Below are 7,040 nucleotides of genomic sequence, written 5' to 3' on the forward strand. Positions count from 1 at the left end.
TAATTGCTGTTATTGCCACAGAAGCTCTCTCTCTGATGTGTGCTTCGAAGACTGTTCCGCTTGTTTGCAAAGTCACTCCCAGATATTTGAACTTGTTGACAATAAGTAACTTTATACCATCACATATGATGCCATCTTGGGTTGGTAGCCTACCACCTCTTTGGAATACCAATGTGACAGTCTTGTTCTTGTTTATAGTCAGGTTGTTGTCCTTGGACCATTCCATTGGTCGACTGAAAGCTTCCTGTAGTTTGTCTTGGTGCTGTAATACTATTGTTATGTCATCCGTATATAAGTAGGTCTTCACTTGGTCAGTAGAGGTGGCCTGGATGGTGTCTTGTGTTACTACGTTAAAAATAGTGAGCTGATGGGAACTCCTTGTAAGACTCTTACAGTTTGCAATATGGGTCTTGATGTAGTGATGTTGATGCACACTCTTACAGTTTTCGGCTAGTATATCCCATATTAGATTCACCCTATGATAATTTCCATAGTGTTCTCCAGCTTGTCCAGAAATAAGCTTCTGTTTATTGAGTCAAATACTCTTGTGAAATCTATGAATACTGCATATAATTTCTCTTTTTGATTCGATGGCTTCCTCAATATCCTCTGAGGCATTTGACAGCTTGAATGACAGACCTTCCAGCTCTAAATTCGAACTCTTCTTCTGGGATGCTGTGTTCTACTAGTTCTTGAAGGCAGTTTGTTAAAAGTTTTGTTAATGTCTTAAATAGGATGCTTTCTAGTGTCACTTCTCAGCAAGAGTTGGGATTGTTTGTGTCTCCTTTCCCTTTCATTGTGGATTCTGTCCACTTATCTGGTATACTGTATTTTATTTCAAGGAGTGCAGTTTCATAGAAAGGACTTTGCCGACAAACCTTCTACTGCCCACTACTAATTGGTTGTCATAAATAAATGTCTTCCTTACTGTGACGGAAATCTTGTCTTCTCCTGTCAGTAACCAATCACAACCCTCGTTCAGAATTGACAGGCTCCCGTCAAATCAACGTGGAGGCAGAGTTGCCGCGTCTTTTCCGAATTCCAAGAATCCCGTCGAGGGTCACCAGGATTGTGGCAACTGTGCAATGTTGGGACGATGGGACAGGACAGAATTGTCAGAGGTGATTATGTAGGAAGTCATAAATCTGTAAGTGGGTGTTCAAAGGAACCACCGAACTGCACTCCTTGAAATAAAATAGAGTATATGTGCCCTTCTATTAAGCATCTGTCGAATAGTTCTGTTAATGGATATTTCAGTACTGTCCAGCCTGGCATTTATAGTTCATTGTATATTTAGTCCAGTTCCCCTGCTTTTCTTATTTTTCCTTCCCGCACTACTGCCTGCACTTCCTCTTTAGTGAAGAGTTCTATGTCTCCTGGGACATAGTCAATGTCATATGCCTGTCGTCTAAGTCTCTGAAGATTGTGAAACCTCTGTAAAATTTGTCTGTCAGATCTGTACTGGCAGATGTTGTGGAAGCTTACGCTGATTATGTTTGGATTATTTGATGTCAATAATGTTTCTAAATTGTTCAAGAAAAAAAAGTGAAAACAAGAGATGACAGCAGTACTGATTATGATAGCAACATTTTTTTTTTTTTTTTTTGCTTCTGGCACACATTTGGTTCTTCAGGAATCGGAAGATGATGTACCTGTACCCAATGAGTTTGAAAAAGGAACACATGTCCCCAAAACCAAAAATGTTGTAATGAAAGAGAATATGGGTCAGGTATAGTGATAAAAATGTGTGAAATAGGAGCAACTGCCAACTGCATGTGTAAAAGTGGCAATCTGTGGACTTCGCCAAATAAAAAGGATATTCCTGTAAAAATTTGTATTCGGTGTAAGAGTTGCAGGCACACTGGAGCACGTGAATATGAATGTTACAATTTCTGTAACTAAGGAATAAATATGTTCCATAAAAGAAATAATGATAATCGTAAATGATACCCCAACTAGGTCTATGTTGCTATGTGAAAAATAAATGGTGGGCCATAGCTGGGACTTCAGCATACAACAAGGCTATGTAGCCTTAAAATACTTTCGGAAAAAATGTGAACATGTTTATAATCTAAATAATGAATATAATTGTGAACCATACTTATAGGAATTTTATCTAAAAAACTACGAACTAGATTCCTTTCATTCTACTTGAATAAACAAAAATGACTCGAAAAGTTGAACTATTTGAATTTTGAAAAAAACCTATTACCGGAAAAACTGGATAATACCCACGGCAGACCAATGTCAATAGTCGACGCTACTTGCTGGCCACTACTCACCGGGCCGTACCGAGCCGTATGAAACAAAATATATTCGAAATGGTGGTAGTCAAATTCGCGAATATATTCTTAAATAATTCACTCCATTAATCAAGTTCAAGGTTTTATATACCGGTAGTACAATGGCGGTTTTTTGAATGCATTAAAAGAAAATGAAGATATAGTAAGATCATAAACTAGGTTATCACAAGGAAATTATCAGGAAAAGACGTGTGTTTCACGGAATACCATTAAAATGACGGAAAGTAAAATTCCGGTTAATGTTCGCTAAAGCGTAAAGTACGTAATTATGATGGCGTTGCTGTTTTATTTCTGGCCTAGAGAAAAATACCTAGCCTTTTACGAAAAAAAATTTTAGGGACCATGAAATTATTCACCGCTTTCATTATAAGCCTATTATTTTTTTATCAATATTACGAATCAAAAAGTGTCATATTATATAATTTTAACTACTACATGGACGAATGAAATAAAATTTGATGTAATAATTAAAAAGTTTCGTCAAATACATGAAAATGAAAACATTTATATTACATAATACGTAAATGAACTTCATGTTAAAATCTCCTGTCACTTCCCTATCCCTAAACTAAACTAAACTAAACTAACCAAACCTAAGCTAAGCTAACCTAAGCTAACCTAACCAAAGCTAACCTAACCTAACCTAACCTAACCTAACCTAACCTAACCTAACCTAAGCTAACCTAACCTAACCAAAGCTAACCTAACCTAAGCTAACCCAACCTAACCAAAGCTAACCTAACCTAACCAAAGCTAACCTAACCTAACCAAAGCTAACCTAACCTAAGCTAAGCTAAGCTAAGCTAAGCTGAGCTGAGCTGAGCTAAGCTAACCTAAGCTAAGCTAACCTTCGTAAATGCAAGGTCTGTAACTGGAGCAAGAAGGGATCTCAATCATTTAATCTGCAATGTACACGCGAAAATAAATTCAAGTAAGGACCACGCTCCCACTGCATGAGAGGTCCGCGCATGCGCTACAGCAAAACTGTTTCTGTCCCGAGCCTCTCATTTAAGGCACTCGTCATTATTTACTCGCAATATTTACGCAAATACACATTGTCGCTAACAGTGGTGCTATCTCTCAATAACGTTCAGAACGAAGGAGGTAGGCAGAGAGAAAAAAAAAAAGAAATATAGCACAAAACTGTTTTGTCTCGAGACTCTCATCTAAGACACGTAATAAGTTACGTTATCTACTTGCAATATATTTGCGCAAATATACTTTGTAGCTAACACTGGTGCTATCTCTCAGTAATGTTCAGAACGAAGGAGGCAGAGAGAGAGAGAGAGAGAGAAAAAATTTCTCCCGCCAGCTACGCCACACACCAACGTCATGTTCTTATGTTGGTAACATTGTGTATTTAGTTAAATTTGGTGATAAACGTAACAGCACAGTTCAAAGCAACCGTGGTAATTCTCCAGTATAGCGCCTATTACCTAATACAATAACAGTCTTTATCAAACACAAATGTGTAGCCTACAATTTACAGCCATATTTCATTTGTTCTAGAGCACTGGCTCAGGACTCGCAGAGTGAGGATGATTGTGGAATGATAATGGTGAGGTGGAATGGGAGAATCCCGAGAAAAACCCCTCGCACCCACTTTGTCCAGCACAAATACATTCATGGCTCAGAAGGGGATCCGACCCCAGGTCATCATGATGGAAAGCAGAGAGGCTTACCTCTTGGCCACAGGCAATGTAAAACATACTATAATTATGAAAAGGAAATCAGCTGTGAGTTTCATCATGATTTATATGATTTTATACAGTCATTCAAACTTTAAATGCTCACTCCTGAAAAACTGCAGGAATGACAAAATCACATTTTGCCTCTGGAGTCATAGAATTACCATTTCGGAAGTTTTTCTTTTTTCTATTTCTTCGAAAGCTTTTCTTGTTTCTAAATGTCAATTATTTTAGATGATAAAAGTATATTTCATGCAGGAGTTTAGACTGAATCTTCGTTCTCGACAAGCACCGCACACAGGACAGAAATTTGATTCATCTTGCGTTATTTCATGATGAAATGAAACAGAGATTACAAATAGACATATATGTGGAAAAATAAATAAGCGAGTTTTCGTAGGGTGCAGGATCAGTGACAGGTTAGCTGTACAGTCCTAGTCCTGCCTTAAGTTGTAACCTGTAACTAATTTGGTTAAACGAGAGCTGAGGTAGTTCCCTTCCCACTTCGTTTATGCACCTTCAAGTGTCTGAAGTCTCATATCAACATAACTTTGGTGACATTACGAAAGTTTCATGCAAGTGTACATTCACACTATGTCTTGCATATACGAATCCGTAACAGGTTAAGTTAGGTTAGTTTAGGCTTTTGTTATGCCTCGTATTTACGACAGGTTAGGTTAGTTTAGGCTTTTATTATTCCTTGCATATACGAATCTCTGCAGGATTTTCAAAGCCTGGTGAATTTTGTTTAGTCCTAAAATTTTAGCATTTTGGGGAAAATCACAAATAGGCCTACATTCTAAGATTATTTTAGAAGGAAGACCGTTAGAACAAGTTGAAAATTTTAGCTATCTGGGTTGTGACATAAATACAAGAAATAGATCTGAAGATGATGTTAACAAAAAAATATCAAAATTTCAAATGATGTGCGGCACTATCCATCGGACATTAAAGAATAAAACAAGGAAAGATACCAGAATTAAATTTTATAAAACAATGGCTACTCCTCTTCTTCTTTATGGATCAAAAACTTGGCTAAACACAAAAAGAATTCAAAATAAAATACAAAGTGCTGAAATGACATTTTTAAGGAGAACAAAAGGATGTACAAGATCTGATCGCTTTCGAAATGAAGATATCAGAGAGGAACTACATATCTTTAGCATGAATGGAAGAATAAAGGAACATAGAGATAGATGGTTCCAACATATAAATAGAATGCAGGACAACACACTACCAAAACTCTTATTAAATTACAAAGCGACTAGAAGAAGAGACGTAGGACGACCTAAGGGACGATGGAGGGATAAACTGTGAAGCCAGAACAGGCAATATTGCCTACTCCGTGTAGTGAAGATGAAGATGATGATGATCAGTTCTGGCCCTCGTAATAACCGACGTGGAAACAAAGTTACAAAATAGAAATTTTGTGTCTATTTCATTATTATTTGTTGTGCTTCGCTATATTCCAATGGTTATTGAATTAATACAAGTTTTGTGTTCTTCACATTACATCGTATCTTGTGTCCCTACGTTCCTTTCTTCACTAGAAACCACAACATTTGCACTTCAATTACCACGCACCTCTCATTTCACACGTAATTTACTACAATTCCTAACAATTTCCTTTCTTGAAATACTTCCCTATAAAATCCTTAACTCTTTAAATCCATCCCCGCAAGAAATCCCCTACAAATTCGATCATTTTCACTTCCAAAATCACTTCAACTACCTCAACGCTCGTTTTTCCTTAATTTGAACAATAATAAATGTATTACCTACTTTAAATCATTATTTACCGACCATTAAACAAATTAAATTAAGAAAAAATTAAGAAAATAAATATGTATAACATGAACTCGATTCCAGAACACTAAAACAAACACATGCGTTTAATAGTCAAACTGGCCATATTACGACAATGAATGTGCCACGCCATGTATATTCTGTTTACTACATACACGAACAGAGCTATGAACCATATTCTATCAAAAGTACTTCTTCAATTAACAAATTTTTGCATGTAGAAATAAAAAAAAAGGAATTCATAATTGTATATATGTCACTTTTATACACATGAGAGATGCTTGTTTATTTACAACTCAACACTACGCAAAAAAATAAACATTGGGACATTTTAATGTTAATTCACAGAGAAACGCCCTAATGTATTAAATGGTGTCCAGATGTTTTCAAAGTTGCGGACAGCATCTGCAATTCTAATTCTACCTTGGAAGAAAACTATATTTATACTACCAGATGAATTCCTACAAAGCCTGTCTGAATTTTTGTTATACCAAGCCATGTCCGACATTTCTAACCTAAAACAAATCACCACATTAAACCTACCGGTATGATTTTTAAACTTCTTAGGAGCACTTTAAATGTTGTTATCCTTATTATTTTAATACAATACAATATTGGTTCTTATTACAAACAAACATTGCACTCATCTTCGAAGAGCTTTCCGCGCAACCGGAAGAAACAACACATCCATCGTTGACAAAATAGTGGAGGATGCGGCAATCTTATTCGATAGTTGCAAATGTTCGATATTGACGACCATAACTAGACCAAAGGGGAAAAAGCAACGAATCTAACTCGTTGGGAAAAAGGATATAGAAGGTCCTGATATTTTGCTTCCACTTAAAAATATATCCGCAAGAGTGCGTCGCATATCCATGGGTTTCTTTTATTAGAACCACAATATTTCGCATATTATATTAATGCAAACAAAGTAAATGTTACATCAAGCTATTTAAGGATAAACTCCAGAACATGGATTGCACCCTTTCCCTCTTACTTCAAAATTCCAACCTTGTGCACACAAAATAAATTATTGACACTGAAAAGTGCCTTTTCGTAAATATAATGATGCGCATTCGACAAACGCAGACAAATCAGTTATTTTTAGTATTTTAAGACATAATTTGGTAGGTGCAATCCGTGTTCTAAAATTTTCCCACATATTATATTACTATAATTATACTTGATTTTTTAATGTCACTTTCGGAAGAAAATTAGATCTCTGTTGCAATGCATAAAAAGT

At 36.2% G+C, this 7,040-nt stretch overlaps 1 protein-coding gene across 2 annotated transcripts in view; it reads right to left on the bottom strand.

The window, feature by feature from the left end:
- The window catches only part of LOC138712530 (TP53-binding protein 1-like), a 74,607-nt gene extending 68,098 nt beyond the window's left edge, over positions 1–6,509 (bottom strand). The window contains exon 1 of one of the 2 annotated variants that reach the window (XM_069844436.1): positions 6,341–6,509. The gene's annotated coding sequence lies outside the window, so the exon portion shown is untranslated. The remainder of the gene's footprint in view (positions 1–6,340) is intronic. The other variant, XM_069844435.1, reaches the window with a different exon arrangement.
- Between the last annotated feature and the right edge of the window lie 531 nt (positions 6,510–7,040).

The sequence above is a fragment of the Periplaneta americana genome, chromosome 13 (genome assembly GCF_040183065.1).
Source record: "Periplaneta americana isolate PAMFEO1 chromosome 13, P.americana_PAMFEO1_priV1, whole genome shotgun sequence".
In the NCBI taxonomy this organism is placed as follows: domain Eukaryota; kingdom Metazoa; phylum Arthropoda; class Insecta; order Blattodea; family Blattidae; genus Periplaneta; species Periplaneta americana.